This window comes from Rattus rattus, chromosome 16 (assembly GCF_011064425.1).
Source record: "Rattus rattus isolate New Zealand chromosome 16, Rrattus_CSIRO_v1, whole genome shotgun sequence".
Lineage (NCBI taxonomy): Eukaryota > Metazoa > Chordata > Mammalia > Rodentia > Muridae > Rattus > Rattus rattus.
This window is the reverse complement of record NC_046169.1, coordinates 3,018,445-3,043,600: the sequence shown is the minus strand read 5'-3', so window position 1 is coordinate 3,043,600 and position 25,156 is coordinate 3,018,445. Positions and strand designations below refer to the sequence as shown.

The 25,156-nt window shown below is 38.0% G+C and overlaps 1 pseudogene; it reads right to left on the bottom strand.

The window, feature by feature from the left end:
• LOC116885848 overlaps positions 1–25,156 on the bottom strand; it is a 147,503-nt pseudogene that overhangs the window by 101,059 nt on the left and 21,288 nt on the right.

Sequence of the window (25,156 nt, the reverse complement as noted above, 5' to 3'; positions counted from 1 at the left end):
AGCATGAATGTTACAATGAATTTGAAACACACACCATGGAGGAAATTCATAGTTTTTAGTCATGGTGGGAGAGGACATTGGCCTTAGCAGGGAACTTATGGTTACTTTGCTAAGTAGATATGCTAAGTAGATAATGCGATTAGAGTCTGTTTACCCCCATTACAAGAGTGTCACTATTTTGCAAATGACTGCATCTTGCTTAACAAGTTGGTGTTAAAATTTACAGGTCTCACAATATGTAAGATCACTGTCTCAGTCAATCTTCTATTGTTGTAAAAAGACAATACGACAATGACAACTCTTCTAAAGGAAAATATTTCATTGGGGATTTCTTACAGTTTCAGGGGTTTAGTCCATTTTCAGCTGGTGGGAAACATGATGAGATGTAGGCAGACATGGTTTAATAGAAGGAATTCAGAGTTTTATATCTGGATCCACAGGCAGCAGGAAGAAGGTAAGGTCATTGGGTCTGACTAGGCCTTTTGAAGCCTCAAAGCCCACCCTCAGTAACACACTTTTTCCAACTATGCCACACAAACCCCAACAAGGTCACACCTTCCAATCCTTTCAAAAGTGCCATTCTTGGTGAATAGGTTTCAAGCAAATGAACCTATGGTGGTCTTTCGTAAACAAACCACCACATCCCACCTCTGCCCTTCCCTCATAGGCCTGTTGGGCCTGTTTCCATATTATAATGCAAAGTGCAACTAATTCAATGTCAAATAGTCCCCACAGTTTCAACATTGCTTAAAATTTCAAAGTTCAAAGTCTCTTCTGAGACTGGAGGCAACCTCTTAATTATAAGCCCTTTAACTTAAAATACAGATCACATACTTGTGACATATACTGGGACAGAATATACATTACCATTCCAAATGGAAGGAAAGAGAGCATTGTGAGGCAATACTGGACCAAAGCAAGATTCAAATGCATCTGGGCAAACTCAGATCTGCAAATCCTTTCAGGTTTGTTGACTGCATCACACTTTTCTATCTTGAACTGGTTCCGTACCTTGTTCACAGCTTTCCTTGGCAGGTATCCCATAGCTCTGGAATCTCTAACATCATGGAGTTTTCAATGAAATACAGGATTTATCTGCATAGCTTTACACAGCAGTTTCTATGGGCCCCATGTAGGGATACTCCTGTCATATGACTGGACCCAGTGGTTTCCTTAGTCACAGAGGGAGATTTTATAACCCATTTTCTGTATCCTTGACTCTAAAGTCAGAAATATGTGGCCTTAACTGCTGCTTGTAAGGTCTGGAATATGGCCTCTTGTTCAATTACATCTGTATCTCATTTCTGTCTTGGATGTTTTCCTTCACTTCTTATGTTTTTCTTTAATTTCTTTTCACAAGTTGGAAGCTTAGCTTGGTAGAGTCTTGCCCTGTGGCCATCACCCCATTATCCCATTTAATATCAGTGTTTAAAATCTTTTTATCTTTTTAAGTAAAGGACTTAGCCTGATTACACTTCCTGGTGTTCTCTTCTCCTTCAAATCAAACCTTTGGTATTTTTCCTTGCTCAGCATGTTTCTTTTCATTATAGATCTGCATAAGATCACTAACCACCACCACACAATTAGTACTAGACTGTCTTGCAATCTCACCTGTCATTTATCCAGATCTCTTAAATAAATTGAGGGCCAAAGCCCAGCCAAATTTTTTTGTGCAACTTAAGAAAGCAGCCACTTTCCCCCTACAAATATTACAAGAATGATCGGTCACTTACTAATATTCTCCTCTGAAACATCTTGAGTCAGGCCATTATAATTTACATTGTTCTTAGCAACACTGTCCCTATTGCCCCTTAAGCCCTGCTTAAAGCATTCAACTGCATTTTTAATAACAAGTCATAAAGTCCACATTCTGAGAATAAGAAGCATACTCAGGCCTGCCACGGCAATACCCTACTCCTATAGCAGGCTGAAACAAGAGTAACAGTTTGGTGGAGTGACTGATCCAGGTTACTATGGGAAAATTTGAATGTTTCTCCTCAATGGAGATAAGGAGGATTATGATTTGAGTTCAGAAAATCCATTAGGGTGTTTCCTGGCACTGTCATGTCAATTAAATCAATGGGAAACTGCGAAAGCCTAATCCAGGCAAGATGACAAAGGACATGAAGGTATGAGTCATTACTCCAGGAAAAGCACCAAGACTTGCTGAGGTGCTGGGCAGGGGTGGAGCAATAGAAGCTAAGGCCACATGACCAGTTGTGGAAATGAGAATTATAATTGGCATGAGGGTTTCTGTTATATTTGTTAAGAATGTGTTTATACAGATAACTGTCTTTTCTTCTTTAATTTCTTTATTGTGTAATGAAACATCAATTAAGAGAATATCAGTGGTTATCATTTTTACATTTGAGACACTAAACATTGTCTCTCAAGGGGCGTTGCCTCTTATGTTAAATTCATAGTGCATTTGTGGTTGTATGAGGGACAGCTATATCATGTTTAGGTGTCATTGTGACCTGGTTATTGTTTTTCTTTAAAAACTAAGCAGCCATAAGTTATGATTGTGTGTCAAGTTTACAAGTGCTGGGCTTGTGTTGGATATTCATGATTGTCAATTTGACTACATCTATAGTCAACTAATATCCAAAATGGAGGGTACACCTGTGAGAAAGTTTTGCATAATTTGAAGTAGGAAGATCCACTTTTAATGTAGATGTTTGATGTAGGAAGAGGAGCCTTTAATACCAATCTTTTGATTTAAGAAAATACAGGTCTTTAATCCATATCTTTGATCCAGATCTGGTGTATGTCTTCTGCTGAATATCCACATAGAACCTGGAAGAGGGAAGCTTATGCTTTTTGCTTGCTTCCCCTCTCCTCTTTAGCAAGTCAATTTTTCCAGGGGAATTATAGCCTACTTCTACTGGGTTCCATCATATACTAAAGACCAGCTGAGATGTCCAGCATTGTTGACTGAACAACAATAGTATACTTGGACTTTCTCTTGATAGCCAGCCATTGTTGGATTAGCTGGACCACATCCTACATGTCACTCTAGAGAGCTCAGACTAATACAATCACTGATGCCCTTTCTCTCCAGCAGCCTGCATTTGATACTATGAAATCTGGCGAGCAGAGATGCTTACAGCTCAGTTTTAATCGCATCTGATGTGGTATGGGCTACACTCCATTTCTGGCCTATAACAAAAAGGAGTGGCAGGGACCTATTTTTTTTTTTTTTTTTTTTTTTTGGCTGGGGACTCTGGGGCTGTCCTTTATCAAGACGTCATATGAAGTTGTCCCATACCTGTTACTAGAATTTTTGTTTAGTAATTCTTGTCTTCTGTATACACTCAAATTATCTAGCCATATACTGCTAATAATAAAAGAATATTATTTCCAATTAAATTACATATAGTAGGTTTTCAATGGTTTTGTTAAACATTCTTTGTTATGATTAGCTCTCTCTTGTGATCTCCCACATTTTTAAAAGTATTGTTTGATTCATTTACTTTCCAAATGTTGTTCCCTTTTCCAGTCCCAATTCCAAGAGTTCTTCACCCCATCTCACCATACCTTTCCCTCTGTGAAGGTGCTCACCCCCATCCTCTTTTCCAACTGGCTAACAAGTCTGTACAGGATTAGGCCCATCCTCTCCCATTGAGGCCAGACAAATCCTCTGTTACACATGTGCCAGCAGCCATGGGCCAGACAATGTATGCTTTTTGGTTGATGGCTTAGTCTCTGGGAGCTTTGAGGGGTCTGGGTTAGTTGACACTGTTGGTGTTCCTATGGAGTTGCCATCCACTTGAACTCCTTTAGTCCTTCCCTTAACTTTTCTAAAGTGTTCTTCGAACTCAGTTAAATGGTTGGTTGTAAGTATCTGCATCTATCTCAGTCAGTTACTGGAAGAGTCTCTCAGATGATAGCCATTCTAGGTTCCTCAGTGCAAGCACAACATGACATCAGTAATAGTGACAGGTTTGGTGCCGGCCCATGGGTAACTCCTACATTGGTGGCCATTGGAATGCCTTTCCTTCAATCTGTGCTTCATTTTTGTCCTAGTATTTTGTTTAAACTGTAACAATTCTGGGTCAAAAAATTTGCAGGTAAGTTGTTGACCCTGTGCCTCCAAGGAGGCCCCTGTGTCTCTAGTGGAGGTGGTCTCTTCAGGTTCCATTTGTCTACTGTTGGACATTTTGGTTAAAGTCACCCCCACTGAGGCATGGGAACCTCTCACATCTCAGGTCTTTGAGATTTCCTAGAGGTTCCTTCAATACCCCCACACCCACCCTTGCATCCGTATATTTCACTTCATTCTCTTGAGTTGTGAGAGGGAAGAGGGAGTGAGAGGGGGGTATGATGAGGTATTGTGAGAGACAGGAGAGAAGCCCAGAAGGCCAGGAGCATGAATGAAATGAAATGAAATCTTCTGTTCTCTTTACTTCCTTCCTTCTTTTTGCTTTTCTACTTCCAGAATTCCCTCTTCTATTTCCCCCTTTCCCCCTGTGTCCTCCTATCATCTATTTCTTAATACCCACCAACAGCTCCTTCTTACTTTTTAATTTTTCACTTGTACAGTCATTGCAAATTGAGCACACATAACTAAAGTATTGAAGCCAACTAGATCTTGTCTGTCTGGGTCTGGGTTACCTACAGAATGATTTTTTTTAACAAGTTTCACCCATTTACCTGAAGATGTGGTGATTTTTTTTGTTTACATATAAATAATAGTCCTTTGTTTGTAGGCACCCCATTTTCATTATGCATTCATTATCTCATGAACATTTAGGCTGATTTCATTTCCTGGCTTCCGTGCGTAGGTCACTAGTGAATATGAGTGAACAAGCATTGCTGGGCTAAGATATAGAGTCCTTTGGGTGTATGACCAGAAATGGTATAGGGTGCGTGTGTGGGCACGTTCATATGTTCCAGTTCTGCTTTTAGGGAAATCTCCAGACTGATTCCAGACTTGCTGCACTAGTTTCTACTTCTACCAACAGTATATAAGGGTTTGCCATTCTCCACATCTGTAACATTTATTTTCATTGGTTGCTTGGTGATGACAATTCTGAGGTTAGATGAATTCTTAATGTAGTTTCAGTCTGTATTACCTTGATGGTTAAGGATGTTGAAAATTTTTAAAAGTGCTTACTAGCCATGTTTATTTCTTATTTTGAGAACTTTCTCTTTACTTCTATAGCCAATTTTAAAACTGTATTATACATTTCTTTCAGGTATGAATTTTCTGAGTTCTCTCTATATTTACCCCCCACTTCTTAATTAGATATAAGCTTGAAAATTATTTTCCCTTCTGTGGACTGGCATTTTTCTAACAGTTTCTTTTGCTGTACAGTATGTTTTACTCTCATGAGATTCCATTTTCCCTGTTTTATTGTTTCTTGTCCTCCGGAGTTATCTCAGAATGTTTTTATGTGTCCACAATTTGAAGCAATTGTTGGCCTTTTCCTCTAGCAGTTACAGGGTATTACAACTTATACTGAGTTCCATGGTCAGTTTAAAGTTTAGTTTTATTCACAGTGAGAAATAAGGATCTATTTTCATTTCCTACATATTAAAATCCAGCTTGCACAGCACCATTTTTTTAAATACTGTCATTTCTTCAATGTATGCATTTGGCATGATTATTTAAAATCTGAGTTCACTGTAAATGTGTCGATTCATTTCTGAGCCCCCTATTATCCCATTCTATCTTATCCTGTCCTGTCCTATCCTATCCTCTCCTATCCTCTCCTCTCCTCTCCTATCCTCTCCTCTCCTATCCTATCCTATCCTATCCTATTCTACCCTACCCATGTATTCTATTCTTTCTATAATATTCCATTCTATTTCATTGTACTGATCATATATGTGTCTGTGTTTGTGCCAGTACTATGCTATTTGTATTATTATGACTGTATTGTATGAGTTTAAAGTAGGTGTGATGATACCTCCAGTTGTATTCATTTTGTTTAGGATTGTTTTATCTATCCTTGCTCTTTTCTTTCACATTAATTTTAAGATTTTTATAAGCCTGTGAAGAAGAGTGATGTTTTCAAAATTATTTTCTAGAGAATTTCATACATGAGAAAACCAAACATAACTAAAAAAAACTATATCAAGCCAAACCAAACCAAACCAAATCAAATTGAACCAAACCAAACTGTACTCACATTTCTGCTGTTCACCCCTCTTCCCATGGCCCACACATTTCTTTCAAATTCATGACTCACCTCCCACCCCAACACATCATACTGAGTCTATTCACTGTAGTTTGTCTGTACATACAAGTGTTTATTGCTGACCACTTCGGTTGGGATAACCTATCTTGGACCACAGCTCTGGAGGAAACTTATTCCACCTATTTAACCAGGCATTGACTGTCTAGTCCTCTTCAATTTGGGATAGGACCCTCTAAATATTGGGTCTTAATTGTCTATGCTGAAATTTCATGATGGTGTAATACTGATTGAAATTACATTTAAATGTCAATTGCTCTCTCTACTATGACCAATATACAACATCAATTTATGTAACCCATTATTTTGGGAGGTTTCTCAATTTTATAGTGTCTTCTTCAACTCAATTACTTTCTTCTTTGTCTTAAAGTTTTCACGATAGTATTCTTTCTTGGTTTGGTTGCCTTGCCCAGATTTATTCTTAGATATTTAATTACTTTATGGCTATTGTCAATGGGATTCTTTTTTCATTTTTTTCATCTTTATTAAATTGGGTATTTCTTATTTACATTTCGATTGTTATTCCTTTTCCTGGTTTCCAGGCCAACATCCCCCTAACTCCTTCCCCTCCCCTTCTATTTGGGTGTTCCACTCCACATGCTTCCCCCATTACCACCCTCCCCCCAACAAACACGTTCACTAGGGATTCAGTCTTGGAAGGACCAAGGGCTTCCCCTTCTACTGGTGCTCTTACAAGGCCATTCATTGCTACCTATGAGGTTGGAGCCCAGGGTCAGTCCATGTATAGTCTTTGGGTAGTGGCTTAGTCCCTGGAAGCTCTGCTTGGTTGAAATTGTTGTTCATATGAGATCTCAAGCCCCTTCAAGCTCTTTCAGTCCTTTCTCTGATTCCTTCAACAGACGTCCCATTCTCAGTTCAGTGATTTAATGCTGGCATTCGCCTATGTATTTGCAGTATTCTGGCTGTGGAATAGAAACCCTGACTGAGACAGTACCCTATCATCAATCACCTTCATTGCCCAGTTGGCTTCCACAGACTTTACTGCGTGTTGTGGTAGACTTCTGCCTAAGTGTTTTATCTTTAATCAGCTCAGTCCCTTCCCTTGCTTCTGAATCCTCTTCTCCATAGCTAGAACTTCACACATTTTTATTAAATTATACATATAATATAATACAATACTTTATTTTACCTATAATATATACTTATATCACTCTCAGTTATTTTTATCCTCCAGCATGTCTCTGTAACTTCTCTCTCCATGTTGTTTGATTCTATGTGCCTAGGTACTCTACCTTCCTCAATCATCTCTGGATTGGCAGTTTACTTCCACAGTCTCCCTCTGCTTTCTATTGGACTCACAAGAGAAGCTACTTTCTGTACCTTTCATATACAAATCATTGACCTGGCAACACAAAACACTGATGTGGATTATAACACTGTCTTCCCTTCATGGAAACTTTGTCCTTCTTAACAACCTCTGTATATGTTTTGACTTACTTACCCCTTTATCAGGTACAAGTCTGTTTTTTCTTACCCTTAGAGAACCAGAATAGTGTGACCTCAAAAGCATACATTTAGAAAATCCCATTCTTGATGTTTTGAGCAAGCCAATTAGAGACACATTACCTGCCAGGCTGAAAATGTCAGGTCTTCTGCCTTTCTTACTTGTCTTACTTCTACTTCATGAAGAAGCATCTTATGAAGGCTTTGGGCCACAGCATACACCGCATTGTACATATTATAAGCAAACTCAGTCATGACCATGTCAAAACGGTTCCCTGTTGTTTCATGCAAGGAAGCATTAGGCAGACAGTTCTCCAGTGTATTGCAGTCATCATCAGCAAATGAGCAGTTAAAAAAGAAGAACCAAAACCTTGTAAGGTAAAAATCTTCTGGGTATTTGGAAGGATGAACTGTTTGGATAAAATTTCTGTAACCAGATGTTTCTTTGTGGTGATGTGCAAAGATGAGGCTTCCATGTAATGAATTTAAAATGAAATGCTGTGACTGGGTGATAATATCCCAGTCTGAGTTCATGATCCAGACTTTCCTTGTAACAAATATTTGTCTTGAATAAAGCATAAAACCTCTCAGAAAATCACTGTCACCATAGGTTATGATCACATTTGTTGTTGATTTCACAAGATGTGTAGGATTCAATAGGTAGCTTGGTAAATAAGATACTTCACTAACTCGGATCAATTCCACAAAATCTATACATATTTTGTTTCTATCCATTTCTGCCCTAACTTCTGAGATTATCTGAAAACCATTTTGTCCTTCAGATACGATCAGTCCTACCCAGTTCCAGTGGAAATAATTCAACAAGGAGACAATGCCATGGGTGAGAGACATGTCCTTGTATGCTATTTGATAAATATCATGAAACTGCTCATGATTATTCAGGTTAGGGTCAAAAGACCCAATGGTCAGCTAAAAGTAAAGGAGGATAAAGAGAATGAAAGAATTAAGAGGAGGAAGCATAAAGCACATGTCCAATCCTGACAGACTTTTAGAATTATGTAAAATAATGAGAATTCATGCACCATGATTGTATATGTGTGTACATGAGGCCAAATGTCGATATTGGAGTTCTTTGTCATTATTCACTATTTCAAATTTTTCATTTTTCTTTTAGTCTTCTTTTCTTTCTTTGTTTCTTTCTTTGTTTGTTTCTTTGTTTGTTTCTTCTTTGTTTCTTTATCCCTTATCTTCTTCCTTCCTTCCTTCCTTCCTGCCTTCCTTTCTGCCCTCCTTCTTTTCTTTCTCTCTTTCTTTCTTTCTTTCTTTCTCTCTTTCTTTCTTTCTTTCTTTCTTTCTTTATTTATTTATTTATTTTTTACAAAGGATTCTAAGTATACCTGTAGCTCAATGTTCTGGTTACCCTGACTGGTCTGTGACCTGCTTAACCAGAACTTATGTTACAGATTTTTCTTGTTTTCAATTAGTTTTATATGAATGGTAGATTTTCAAAATTAGGTTCTCATGTTTGTGAATCAATGACTTTAGGCACAAAGCTGCTTCTCTAGACCATGTTTTGTGGAGGAATAGGAAACCTGATATCATACTCAGTGTTCCCTGCAATCACTGTCAGCTCCAACCTATTTTTTCCTTTGTCCAGAATACATCACAGAATACTTATGCTTTGAGATGATAAACTTTGTCAGATGCATAATCACATGTTTATTTTATCCTCTTTTAGGGATTGAATTATAAGTGGTTTTATCTTTCTTCACTTTACACATTCTCACCTGCGGATATCTGTAGAGTTCTAGCAGTGTCCTTATATGGGTAGATATTATCCAAGATATGCCTGTTAGGGCTGCAATTGACTTCATTTCTCTCCTACATGTGTAATTCGGCACATACTTCTTCGGCCCAGAAAGCCATGTGATGCATCTATCCAATGTAAACCATTCATTGAAGAGGACATTATATATATCATATCCCAGAGACACATTGGGTAAAATATGGGGGTTTCTGTTGATCTCCTCAATGGCATAAACCATTGCCAGAACAATCTGGTAGTTTTTTAAATTTAACCTGCACAGAAGATACAAGAATATTTAGGGCTGCTCTGGCTTGAATGTCACATAATTTCATATGTTAATACCCTGTCCTCTGTTGATGACAGTATTAATGAAGTGTACAGAACTTTCAAGAAGTTGAGCCTTCCTGGAATTGGGTCATTAGGGACAGGCATTTGGGCTTTATATTGTCACTTTACTTACTGTCTAAGCTCTTGTTTCCAGAGTGAAAATATAAAGTAGCCAGCCAACTTCTAGCTCCTACCATTCTTATTTTCCTGTCTGCTGTCAAGTCTTACCTAACAGGATGACCAAAATCTCTCTGGAAGTGTAAGCCAAAATTAGCTCCTTTTCCTTACCTTGCTTTTGTTATGGTATTTTATCACAGTAATAAAAATATTAGCAAGAGGAAATATTCAAACCAGGACTATTATTTTGTATGCAACATAATTACTATCATGTATTAAATGCTTATATCTTTATATTATTAACATTTTCAAATTTATAACCTTTTGTGTTGGAATTATCATGTGTTTTTTAAGTTGGTAGTGTTATCTTGTCATGAAACTGGAGCTTCATGAATGAGATTAGCATTCTTATGAAATCCCAGCGGCAATACTCACTCACTAGCTGTCTTGGAAAAACTGGTTGGAAACATGGCCTTGGGAGAAAATTCAGAATAAATTTCAGATTTCAGTGCATAGGACTTAGGCTTCTGGAAATTACAGTGCCTGCAATACATAAAGCACACTCAATTTTATTTAGTTTCGTCTCTTTCTATGAGCTCTCTCTATTTTTTGGCCTAGTTTTATAGGGGTTTCAAACACCTTTTTTTGACATTTTTTCTTTTATTGGATTTTTATTTTCACTTCAAATTTTATCCCTTTTGCTGGTTTCCCCTCCAGAAACCTGCTATCTTCCCCTGCTTTTATGAGGGTGAACCCCCACCAACACAGCCACTCTGTCCCACCTCTCCACCCTGACATTTCCCTACACCGGGGCATTAAGACTTGACAGGACCAAAGGCCTCTTCTCCCACTGATGCCTGAATAGGCCATCCTGTGCTACATATGTGGGTAGAACCATATCCATCCTTGTATACCCTTGGAAAGGTAGTTTACTTCCTAGGAGCTCTTGAATGGTGGTTTGCTTGGTTGATATTGTTTTTGTTCTTAGGGATTGCAAACCTCTTCTGCTGCCTTAGTCCTTTTTTTACTCTTCCACTGTTGATAAAGTTCTCAGTTCAATGGTTGGCTGTGAACATCCACCTCTCTATTGTCAAATTCTGATAAAGCAACTCAAAAGACAGTTATATCAGGCTCCTTCAGCAAGCACTTATTCACTATATTGTCTGGGTTTGGTGGCTGTATATTGGATGGATCCCCAGGTGGTGCAGTCTCTGGTTGGCCTTTTCTTCAGTCTCTGCTCCACACTCTGTCTCCATATTTCTTCCTGTGAGTATTTTTGTTCCCCCTTCCAAGAAGGTGTTTAGCATCTACACTTTGGTATTCCTTCTTCTTGAGCTTCATGTGGTCTATAATTGTGTCTTGGGCATTCTCAGCTTTAGGTCTGATATTTTCTTATCAGTGAGTTTCATACCATGTGTGTTTTTTATGTTTTGATTACCTCATTAAGGATGATATTTTCTAGTTCCATTCATTTGCCTATGAATTTCATGAAGTCACTGTTTTCTCCCAGAGCTGATGACCAATACCAGGGCCTTGAGCTTATGAGGTAACTGCTCTACCACTCAGCTAAATTCCCAACCCCAAAGTCACTATTTTTAATAGGTGAGTAGTACTTCATTGTGTAAATATACCATTTTTTTATTCATTCTTCTGTTGAAGGACATCTGGGTTCTTTCAAGCTTCTGGCTATTATAAATAAGGCTGCTATGAACATACTGAAGCATATGTACTCATTATATATTAGAGCAATTTTTGGGTATATGTCCAGCAGTGGTATAGCTGGGTGCTCAGGTATTACTATGTCCAATTTTCTGAGAAACCACCCACTGATTTCCAGAGTAGTTTTGCCAGCTTGCAATCCCAGCAACAATGGAGGGAGGACCAATGGAGTCTTTCTTTTTCTTCTCATCCTTGCCAGTGTATGCTGTCACCTGAGTTTTCAATCTTAGGTATTCTGTCTGGTTGTGAGGTGGAATCTCAGAGTTGTTTTGATTTGCATTTCCCTGATAACTAATAATGATATTCCTCAGTTGAAAAATTTTTGCTTAGCTCTGTACCCTGTTCTTTAATAGGGTTGTTTGATTCTCTGCCCTCTAACTTCTTGAGTTCTTTGTATACCTTTGATATTTGCCCTCTATCAGATGCAGTCTTGGTAAAGATCTTTTCACAATCTGTTGGTTGGTATATTGTCCTAATGAGAGTTTCCTTTGTCTTACAGAAACTTTGCAATTTTTTGAGGTCCCATTTGTTTATTCTTGATCTTAGAGCATAAGCCATGTGAGAGTTCTGTTCAGTAAATTTCCCCCTGTTTCTGTGTCTTAAAGGCTCTTTCCAACTTTCTGTTCTATTAATTGGATTGTATCTGGTTGTATGTGGAGGTGCTTGATTATCAAGGACTTGAGCTTTGTACACAGTGAAAAGAATAGATAAACTTGCATTCTTCTACATGCTGACCTCAAATCGAACCAGCACTATATATTGGAAATGCTATGTTTTTTTCCATTGGATGGTTTTAGCTCCTTTGTCAAAGATCAAGTGAACATAGGTTTGTGCATTTATTTCTGGTTCTCCATTTCTATTCCATTGATCTACCTGTCTGTTTCCATGTCAATACCAGGTCCCACCTTGAGAGATTTGGTGTCCCAGGAGTTCTAACACAGAGGGTTACAGGAGAGTCAAACCACTGTCAGAGACAGCAAGATCAGCTAACACCAGAGATAAGCAGATGATGAGAGGCAAGTGGAAGAAAATAAGCAACAGAATCCAAGGCCACTTGGCAACTCCAGAAGCCAGTTCTCACACCAGTGAAAGTCCAGTGTACCCCAACACTCTGGAAAACAAGATTCTCTTTTAAAATCACACCTTATGATGATGTTAGGTGACTTTAAGAAGGTATAAATAACTCAAAGAAATATAGGAAAACAAAAGTAAAGGAGTTGGAGCACTTTAAGAGGAAACACAAAAATCCCTTAAAGAATTACTGGAAAACAAAACCAAGCCAGTGAAGGAATTCAAGAAAACCATCCAGGAACTAAAAATGGAAAAAAAAAAACAATAAAGAAATCACAAATGGTGACAACCCTGGAGATAGACAACCTAGGAAAGAGATCATAACTCATACATGCAAGCATCACCAACAGAATACAAGAGATAGAAAAGAGATTATCAGGGACATAAGATACCATAGAAAACATTGACACAAAACTCAAAATGCAGGAAATCCAGGACACAATGAGAAGACCAAACCTAGGATAATAGGTAGAGAAGAGAGTGAAGATTCCCAACTCAAAGGGCCAGTAAATATCTTCAACAAAATCACAGACGAAAACTTCCTTAATCTAAAGAAAGAGATGCCTATAAGCATACAAGAAACTGAGAGAACTCCAGACAGATTAGTCCAGAAAAGAAATTCCCCCATCACATTATAAGCAAAACACCAAATGCAATAAACAAAGAATATTAAAAGCAATAAGAGATAAAGGTCAAATAACATATAAAGGCAGACCTATCAGAATTACACCAGCCTTCTCAACAGAGACTGTGAAAGCAAGAAGATCCTGGGCAGATGTCATACAGAACAAAGGAGAAACCAAATGCCAGCCCAAGCTACTATATCCAGCAAAAGTCTCCATTAACTTAGATGGAGAAACCAAGATATTCCATGACAAAACCAAATTTACCCAATCTTTTCACAAATGCAGCCTTAAAAACAATAACAGATGGAAAACCCTAACACAAGGAAGAATCTAACCCTAGTAATCTTCTTTCAACTAGTCCCAAAGGAAGATAACCTAAACTTAATTCCACCTCTAACACCAAAATGGTAGGAAACAATAATCATTGGTTCCTAATATCTCTCAACATCAATGGACTCAATTCCTTGATAAAAAGACATAGACTTACAGCCTGGGTAGTTTAACCAGATCCTGCATTTTCCTGCACACAGGAAATAGACGTCAGTGACAAGGATAGACACTTTCTCAGATTAAGAGTGTGGGAGAAAGTTTCCAAGCAAATGTTCCCAAGAAACAAGCTGGAGTATCCATTCTCAAACCAAATAAAATTGATTTTCAACTAAAATTTATCAACAAACATAAGGAAAGACACTTATATCCCTCTAAGAAAAGTCTACCAAGATGAACTCTCAATACTGGACAACTATGCTACAAATGCAAGGGCAACTACATTCATAAAAGAAACTTTACTAAAGCTCAAAGCATACATTGCATGACACACAATAATAGTAGGAGACTTCAACACTTCACTGTAATGAATGGACAGATCATGGAAACAGAACCAAAACAGAGATTCTTTGAAACAAACAGATGTTATGAACCAAATGGATTTAACAGAGTTCTATAGAATATTTCATTCTGAAACAAAATAATACAACTTTTCTCAGCATTCATGTTACCTTTCCAAAATTGACCATAGAATCAATCACAAAACAACCTTAACATTACAAGATGATAGAAATAATTCCATGCATCCTATCAGATCACCATGGACTAAGGTTGTCCTTCAATAAGAACATAACAAAAGACCCTCAGAACCACAAATGCTGGACAATGCTCTACTCAATCATAACTTGGAGGTAATAAAAAAAGAAATTAAAGACATTTCTTAGAATTTAATGGTAATGAAGGTACAACATAACCCAAATTTATGGGACACAATAAAAGCAGTGCTAAGAAGAAAACTCCTAGATCTGAGTGGCTTCAAAAAGAAACTGGAGAGAGCATACACTAGCAGCTTGATCTCACACCTGAAAGTTCTAGAACAGAAAGAAGCAAATGTACCTGAAATGAGTAGACAGCAGGAAATAATCAAAGTCAGGGAAGAAATCAACCAAGGAGAAACAAAAAGAATGATACCAAGGATCGACAAAACGAGGAGCTGGTTCTTTGAGAAAACTAACACGATAGACAAACCCTTAGCCAGACTAACCAGAAGGCACACAGACAGTATCCAATTAACAAAATTAGATATGATAAGAGAGATATAATAAAAAATGTGTAAATTTAAAAAAAATTCATCAGATCCTAGTACAAATCCTATACTCAACAAAACTGGAAAATGTGGATGAAATAGACAATTTTCTAGACAGATATCAGGTAATAAATATAAATCAGGATCAGATAAACCATCTAAACTGTCCCATAACTCCTAAAGAAATAGAAGCAATCTTTAAAAGTCTCCCAACCAAAAAAATCTCAGAAGCAGACGCCTTTAGTACTCAATTCTATCAGATGTTCATAGAAGACCTAATACCAGTACTCTCCAAACTATTCCACAAAAGAAAAACAGAAGGAATATTACTAAATTCATTCTGTCAAATCACAATTATGCTTATACCTAAGCCACACAAACACCAAACAAAGAAAGAGAACTTCAGACCAAATTTCCTTATGAATCCAATGTCAAAATACTCAATAAGATTCTTGAAGATGGAATCAAAGAACACATTAAAATGATCACCCATCATGATCTAGTAGGCTTCATTCCAGGGATGACAGGATTGTCCAACATATGGAAATCTGTCAATGTATTCCTCTATATAAACAAACCTGAAGAAGAACCTCATATAATCAACTCGTTACATGCTACAAAGACTTTTGATAAAATTCAACACCCCTTCATGGTAAAAGTCTTGAAAAGATGAGGACTTCAAGACCCATACTAAACACAGTAAAAGCAATATACCAGAAACCAATAGTCAACATCAAACTAAATGGAGAGAAACTTGAAGTAATCCCACTAAAATCAGAGACTAGACAAGGCTGCCACTCTCTCCTCACCTATTTAATATAGTATTTGAAGTCCTAGCTAGAGTAGTTAGACAACAAAAAGGGGTCAAAGGGATACAAATAGGAAAAGAAAAAGTCAGCATATCACTATTTGCAGATGATATGATAGTATACTTAAGTGACCCCCAAAAGTCCAAGAAAGAACTTCTAGAGCTGATGTACAACTTCAGCAAAGTGGCTGGATATACAATTAACTCAAACAAATCAATAACCTTCCTCTACTCAAAGGACAAACAGGCTGAGAAAGAAATTAGGGAAATGATGACACCCTTCCTGAACAGAGCACCAATGGCTCGTGTTCTAAGATCAAGATTCGACAAATGAGACCTCATAAAATTGCACAGTTTCTGTAAGGCAATGGAAACGCTCATTACAACAAAAGACCAACCGACAGATTGGGAAAAGATTTTTACCAATCCTACATCTGATAGACAGCTAAAATACAATGTATACAAAAAATCAAGAAGTTAGACTGTAGAGAATCAAAAAAAAACCCTATTAAATAACAGGGTACAGAGTAAGCAAAGAATTCTCAACTGAGGAATATTGAATGCCTGAGAAGCACCTAAAGAAAATATTTAACATCATTAGTTATCAGGGAAATGCAAATCAAAACAACTCTGGGATTCCACCTCACACAATTCAGAATGCCTAAGTTTAAAAGGCACGTGACAGCATATGCTGGACAGGATGTGGAAATAGAATAAGACTCCTCCACTGCTGCAGTGATTGCTTGCTGGTACAACCATTCTGGAAATCAGTCTGGTGGTTCCTTGGAAAAATGGCTATAGTACTACCCAAGGACCCAGCTATACCACTCCTTGGCATATACCCAAAACATATTACAATGTATAACAAGTACACATGCCCCACTATGTTCATAGAATCCTTATTTTTAATAGCCAGAAGCTGGAAAGCACCCAGATGCCCTTCAAAAGATGAATTGATTCAGAAATTGTGGTTCATTACACATTCATAAAAGAAACTTTATTAAAGTGCCAAGCACACATTGTACCCCACAAACAATAGTGGGAGATATCAGAACTGTACTATAATCAATGGACAGAATATGGAAACAGAAACTAAACAGACACACAGTGAAATGAACAGAAGTTATGAACCAAATGGATTTAACAGATATCTATAGAATATTTCATCCCAAAACAAAAGAATTTACCTTCTTCTCAGTACCTCGTGGTGCCTTCTCCAAAACTGACCATCTACTTGGTCAACAGATACAAGATGATAGAAATAATCTCATGCATTCTATCAGGTCACCATTACAGAGGCTAGTTTGCGGTAACAAAAAATGGCAGAGTGCACATATCCATGCAAGCTGAACAATACTCTACTCAATGACAACTTGGTCAAGGAAGAATAAGAAATCAAAGACTATTAGATTTTAATTATAATGAAGGCACAACATACCCAAACTTATGGGACAGAATGAAACCAGTACTAAGAGGAAATCGCATAGCTCTGAGTGCCTCCAAAAAGAATCTGGAGATAGCATACACTAGCAGCTTGACATAATTTTGAATGCTTTAGAACAAAAAGAAGCAAATACACCCAAGAGGAATAGACAGCAGGAAATAATTGAACTCAGGGCAGAAATCAACTGAGGAGAATCAAAAATATCTATACAAAGGATAGACAAATCCAGGAGATGTTCTTTGAGAAAACCAACAAGTTAGACAAACCGTTAGTCAGACTAAACAGAAGGCACAGAGACAGTAGCCAAATTAATACAATTAGAAATGATAAGAGAGGCATAACAAAAAACTGTAAATTTACAAAAATCAAACAGATCCTAGCAGAAAAGGCTATACTCAACAAAATTGAAAACTGGGGATGAATGGACAATTTTCTAGACAGATACCAGGTACCTAAGTTAAATCAGAATCAGATGAACAATCTAAACAGTCCCATAGCTCCTAAATAAATAGAAGCAGTCATTAAATGTACCCTATACAACTGAAGCCCAGGCCTAGATGGGTTTATTGCAGATCTCTATCAGACCTTCATAAAAGACCTAATACCAGTATTCTCCAAAGTATTCCACAACCTAGAAACAGAAGTAACACTACCCAATTTGTTCTATGAGGCCACAATTATGCTTATAGCTAAACCACATAAAGACCTAACAATGAAACAGAACTTCAGACCAATCTCCATTAGGAATATCAATACAAAAATACTCAATAAAATTCTCTCAAAATGAATTCAATAAAAGGTCAAAACAATCATCCATCATGATCAAGTAGACTTCATTCCAGGGATGCAGGGTTGCTTCAGGATACAGAAATCAATCAACATAATCCTCCATACAAAGATACTCAACAAAAAAGAAAATCCCATGATCATCTCATTTGATGTGGAGAAATCATTTGACAAAATTCAACACCCCTTCATGATAAAAGTCTTGGAAAGATCAGGAATTCAAGGCCTATATCCAACCATAGTAAAAGTAATGTACAGCAAACCAGTAGCCACTATCAAGCTAAATGGAGAGAGATTTGAAGCAATCCCACTAAAATCAGGGACTAGACTAGGCTCCCCACTTTATCTGTACTTATTCACTATAGTACTTGGATTTCTAGCTAGAAGACTTAGACAACAAAAGGAGTCCAAAGGGATAAAATTGGAAAGGAAGAAGTCAATATATTACTATTTGCAATTGAACATGCTAAACAAGGGCCAATTTTGATTAACTATTTCCCCATTGTCTTAGAGTTTTCTGGCTGTAGATAGATACCATGATCATGTCAACTCCTTTAAAGGAAACCATTTAATTGGAACTTCCTTACATGTTCAAAGGTTTAGTTTATTATTGTCAGGGTGGGAAGTCTTGGTGACATGCATGCAGCAAGAAATGGTGCTGGGGAAGGAGCTGAAAGTTCTACATCTGGGCCAGAAGGCCGCACGAAAGAGAGTTACACTGGTCCTATCTTGAGCTTCTCAAACCTCAAAGCCCATCCTCAGTAGAACATTTTCTCCAACAAGACCATATCTACTCCAAAAATATCATGCTTTCTATTGGGCTATGGTGGATATTTTCATTCAAACCTACCACACCAACATGTGGAAAAGGACTTTTCTAGTACCATTGACATAAAATTGATTTCTGAGCCATCTCCTTGAGACTCTTCCTCTAGGAATCCAAGTATTTTCCTGAGGAAGCACTATCCTGGATAAGATACAGGGACTAGGTAGGCATTCAATTGTTTTGGGCTGTGGGAAGGTAGAGAATGATGCCCAGTGAATGTTTGTTTCCATCATTTTGAAACAATACTTCTTTGTAAAAGCTCTTAACAAAGTCCATTCCTCCTTCTGTGTCCAGCCATATTCAAGAATGCCACACAAACTCTTGAAATGATATATTCTAGTTGCAGCAAATTCCTTTCTATCTCGGGTTCCACAGAAGCTGAATGTCTGTGGGAAAACACTCACAGTGGGTCTCCTAGACATGAAACTGGAAGCTTGGTGACAATAATGATTTCTGGGATGATATTTCCTCATTTCTTGTTCAGAGATTGACCCATAACAGATATTCTCATCCACAACGTCATGCCAAATCTGTACAGGGCCTTTCCTAGATGTCCCAGAGGCTAGAGATAGGGCATTACGTTCAGTGGTGGCAGTCTGAATAGTTTTCCTTATGTATATTTATAATTAAAATGTTAAATTTCTTGCACCTGTGGAGCTTCCCTACTCCTGATGTTCACTCTGATAAATAACCCAGCTCAACAATGCCACACTTTCCAGTAGAACAGCTAGGCGACCTGCCCACAGACCTAATCCTTCTGTCTTATGTTCCTCAGGTACACACATACAGCTCAAGCACAGACACACCTTCCAGAAGAGATGTAGGTCACCTGCTGTTTGACCTTCCCTACTATCTCAGTTCCCTCTATCAAATACGCCTACACCCAAGCAGGCCATAGCTGACAGATGACAAGGTAGAGGACCTGCCCATAGACACCCTCAACTATTCCCTTCCCTGAGACAGATTCCTGCTGCCCATCCCACCCCTGCCAGAAGACCAGGTAGGCTGCCTGCCTGTTGGTCTAAACCCACTCTCTTGGTTCCCTCTGGAAAACACCCTTATCATGTTAGGAATTAGTTTTGATGCTGTCTCAATTCAATTCACCCCCAAAAGCTGATGGTTTCCACACCAATCAGGGTTTGGTTGGCCTTAAGGAAATGTTGTACAGCAAATAGCTAAGCAGGTAGACGGAGGTGAGACCTAAGTTTTCCCTGGGATACAACTGGGTGAGAAAGAAAGAAGGCAGAAATCGCCAACCAGGAAGAACTAAGACTGGACTTAAAGGCCTTCAGATATTTGAGAATCAAGGAAAGTGGCCACAGTGGCCACCTCCTCAGTTGTGTTTGGGGTATCAGACATTAAAGGTTTAGACTTTAAAAGATGTTACCTGAGAAATGCCAGAGGGGTTGTTTGGTAGCAGCTGTAAGAATTGGAATTGACCAGCCTTTGAGCTAGTCAAGAGATTTTTAGTTAACTGGTGTGTGTGTTTGTTTTTGTGTGTGTTTGTGTGTGTGTGTGTTTGTGTGTGTGTGTGTGTGTGTGTGTGTTTGTGTGTGTGTGTGTGTGTGTGTGTGTGTGTCTTTCATTTATGAATTCATAAGGCTCTGGTAGGTGGCTGGGACAATCACCTACTGGGAGCACAAAGTGTTTTAGCTAAATTTGCTGGTACATTGTCCCAGCACAGTTCATATATGCCAGAAGACCAGGTCAGCCACACACCTCCTCACTTCCTACATTTTCTAGGTTCTATTGGGCAGACATCACATACTCACCCATAGGCCATGCCTCCCAGTAGACCATATAGGCTACTTATCATATCCCTAAGCCCCCTTCTCCTCCTTGTGATCATGTGATCCTCAACTAGGGCAGAGACTTCCTGCTAGAGTAAAGGCCATGCCAACCCCCAGAACTCTATATCCAAAATATGGACTTGAGCACTTTGCTGGATCTCTTTGTCCCTTGTCTTAATGTGGTCACTTTGAATAAATCTCCTTATTCTATTTTACACTAAAAAAACAAAGAAAAATTTTATATACCTATTTTAATTATATTCTTTCCCCTTTTCAGCCTCCTAAATCCTTCATACCTCCCCACACATAAAATTCATGTTCTTTTACTGTCCCCCTTTTCTCTCTCAACATAACAAAAATCAAAAGCAATTGTCAAAAAAAACCCCAAGCAACCCTAAGAAGAAAAGTGAAGGAAAACAAAAGAACAACAACCTCCCCCCCAGATGAAATAAAAATTTGGAGTTTGTCTTACGTTGCAAACTATTTGTGGATATGAAACCTGTTCTAGATTATGGTTTATAAACCTGGTTACATTCCATCAGAGAAAATGTTTTTTCCCTTTCTCAGCATATATCAGGCCATGAAGTTTAATTGTTGCTACAAATATTTGCATGGATATGGGGTTATCCATTTGTGAATGGAAACCTACCAGTGGCTACACTCATAATGAAAAATACCTCTGTCACCCTCAGAAGTTATCAGTTGCCAATATCTCAGTTATGCTATTGACAACCTTGCTACAATCCATTCTAGGATTATTAGCTGGCATGATCTCACTCTAATATTTGTGACTAATCACATTTGCAGTGAGTTTATGTGTTTAATAGTCATGTCATATCCAGAGGACATTTCTCAGCACTCCCCTCTATTCTTACATTATTCTCGATTTTCTCTCTCTCTCTCTTCCTCTCCCTCTTCCTCCCCTGCCTCCCCCGTGATATTCCCAAACTTTGGTTGGAGGTTGTTCCTTGGTAGAGATCTCCCATCTTGTGAGTAAACACAGTTCCTTACTTTTAGCACTTTGAACAATGATCCCTCTTTGCATTAACTTCTATCCTCTACAATAAAAGCTTCTTTGACCATGGTTTATGTAGCAGAAATCTCTGCATAGAAAGAAAGCTTTTTTTCTCTAGTGGAATGTCAGTGGGCATATCAACCATGCTTGACAACATGACACCTTAGGAAAAAGCACCAATAGGTTCTGCCTTGGGCCTATGGCTTTCCTAGTCATGGCTTTTGGCTGTGCTTACAGTATCAGGAATGAATTCTCCCCCTTAGAACAAGCCTAAAACATACTCAAGAGTGGTTGTTTGGCCCAACAAGTAGGGTTGTTCCTATCTTACCATTGGCTATATCTTACCTAGCAGGTTGTTATAGAATGTAGGGTCTAGCATTAGACGAAATCACTGATGGCTTCCAACACCTTCAGCAACAAACATTCTATCTTTTAGCACTACAAAAACCATCCATCAGATAGAGTTTCTTGATCAGATCAAGTGTGACCTTTTTTATTTTGTAACTAAAAAATGGTGTCTACAACAAGGGGTCTTAACATTTAGTTATGGTGGGCAACCAAAATAATAGCACAAGATTATATTGTTTTAGGTGATGTTGTGGCCTTCTCTGACTAATAAATAGTTGGGGTAGTCTGAGATTGACACTGAGATTGCCATTAAATAATCTATGTCTTCTGGGATTAGCACTATTAAATTATGTAGGATACTTTGGTTCGAATCATTTTTAAGTAGCTTATAAATTAGTTCAGCATCGTAAGCCTTTTTACAGCCTTAGTTTTTTTTTTTTTAGTTTTTTATTGAATATTTCTTTATTTACATTTCAAATGTTATTCCATTTCCTGGTTTCCTGTTCATAAGCTCCCTATCTGCTCCCCCTCCCCTTCTTCAAATCCCATGGGGGAGAGAACCGAATACCTAGAAGTGCAGAAAATCCCGAGACTGCATGATAGACTGCCACTTCTGCCCACCTTTGCCCACATTCCTGGCACAAGAGGATGCTGCACAGTCTTAATGTTACCAGTTACACAGCTCCCTGCACCCGAATTCCATGGGGGAGAGAGGTGGACCCTCAGAAGTGCAGACATTCCTGAGAACTCAGAAGAGACTACTCTCTGCCCACATTCCTGACCAAGAGGAAATCACATAGTGCTATCTGTGTTCCGTGGGCACAGGAACCTAGGAGCAGTCGTGGGCAGGACCCTTCTGGATGTGTATCTCTGGCCCCAGAGGAAACTACCCAGCCTTAGTTTTAATACACCTCTACCAATCCTTTCTTCTGTATTCCTGTCCTTATTTCTATTTAAACTTGCCTATCACTGTCTCCTATGTTCTGGGATTAGAGACATGTACGACTACACATGGATCATGTTGTTTTTAAAACTTGGATCGCATGATCACAGGATTTTCAAATATACTCTTCATATGTTTTGGAGAAGCCTTCTCTTGGTCTCTTGTTCCCCATTCCTCTTCATTGTATTGCCCACTTAGACACTTCTGCCTCCACAATTCTCATTCCCGACTGACATTTTTATCATCTTCCCACCTAACTGGAACACAAGCCCTGCAACCAGACATCCATTTGTAGATTCCACATGTACTCCATGTCAAACGCCCAAATCATAATATGTAGAACTTTTTTTATGTAAAAGAACAAATGTCTTTTCTTTTGTCTTTCTGGGTCCAGGTGATGCTACACAGCATAATTTTTCTTGTTTGAACCATTAACATAAAAATTTCATGATTTTAGTTTTCTTTACATTTCTTTAGTATTCTATTGTGAACATATACTATATTTTCAATACCACTAATCATTTAAGATCATCTAGGTTGATTCCAGTTCCTGGATATTGTGAATAAAGTAGTAAAGAACATGGATATACAAATATCTTTGTAGTAGGATATAAAGTTCCTTTGGTGTGCATACCAGGACATGCATGTAGAGGTTAGAAGACAACCTTGGATGTTATTCCTCACCGTTTACTTTGTCTGAGAAATAGTATTTGGATGTATTACTGCCTGTGACAGGTTCATTGCCCTTCACCTTCTTAGAATTATCTCATCTCTGTTTTCCATCTCATCATAGTAGTGGTGTGACTAAAAACAAATGCTATTGCACATAGCTTTATGTGGGCTTTGATTTATCTAAACACAGGTCCTCATGCTTGTATGGCAAGCACTTTACTTAATGAGTCATCTACATACACCATTTCATGTTGTCTTTGGAGTGAGTTTCATTTTCTTGTTGGATGACTTTTTATTTCAGTATTAAAATGTACTCTTAGACTTTTGCAATACTCCCTTAATACTACACATTGCTGAGAAAGGCATGATGTAAAAAAAGTAAATGCCCAAAAAAGGAAGAGCTGTGGAATATCATCTTTTAAGCAAGGTGAGACCATAGGAATCATGAACACAAAGCAACTGCAGTTACTGGCATTGGAAGTACACAAAACTGGCCAATCCACTATAGGTAGAGAAAGAACCACAAAACTCTAACACATACTTCTAAACTATTGGTGACTAGCAGATTTTGGGGAAAGGAGAAATGTATCTAATTGTGTACCCATCAATCAACCTACCAGTCCATAGTTCCAAGCCCATGGTCACTCAGATGTCACAGGTTAAACTTAGTGGGTCACAACATAAAATGTCATGAATATAGGAAAGTGATTTTTCAAAGAAGAAAGTGTGCTTTCAGAGGTAAAAAGTGATCAGAGAGTAGAAGGGTAGTGGAAAGTATTCAGAATGCATTATATTTCAAAGAATAGTTATTTGTAAAATTTATTTGTCTGCATATTAAGAAATAGAGCTTAATTTGCAGTTTTAATGAAAAGCATGAAAAGATTTTTTTCAGCATCATCATTTAATAGTTTATAGTTTTATGTTTGATTTGTAAGTTTTAGGTTTTTTGGAAAGGGGAAGGTGATTTTTCAACTTAGGTTTTCTCTGTAGAGATCTGACTGTCCTAGAGATTACTAGAGATGGCCTCAAACTGACAGAGAGAGATCTGCTTGCCTCTGCCTCCCGATTGTTGAAATTAAAAGCTCAATCTAGTATTATTATTTAAGGTTCATCAAACGGTATACGTATGTGTATGTATCTAGTATTATTTTTTAAGGTTAATCATACGGTATATGTATGTGTATGTATAAGTGTATGTATATGTCTCTCTTTCTCTCTCTGTAGTCCATGTATATGTGGACACCTGAAGAAGCTAGAAGAGGTCTTTGTAATACTTGGAACTAGAATTAGAGTTTTGAACTGCCTGACCTGGATTCTGGGGATGGAACTTATTGTATGAAAGAGCAATGCATGCTCTTAACAGCTGAGCTGCCTGTAATGAACATAGTAAAAAAAACTGCTTTTAGACATGTACAAACAGCTTAGTTAGGATCTCCATTACACCCAAGGCTTCATCTGATAACTAGGACTCAATGACATCACTTACTCAAGATTCCTAGACAGTCCATGTGTCAGAAATCATCTATCCAAGGCTGGCAAGAGATTTTTCTTAGATGGCTCATTGTGACCTGGGATGAATGAGGTCTTGGAGGTAAGGCATGAGGGATGACATCTCAGGATTGATTCTTGCTATTTATATGCCTTTCATGTCATTATTAA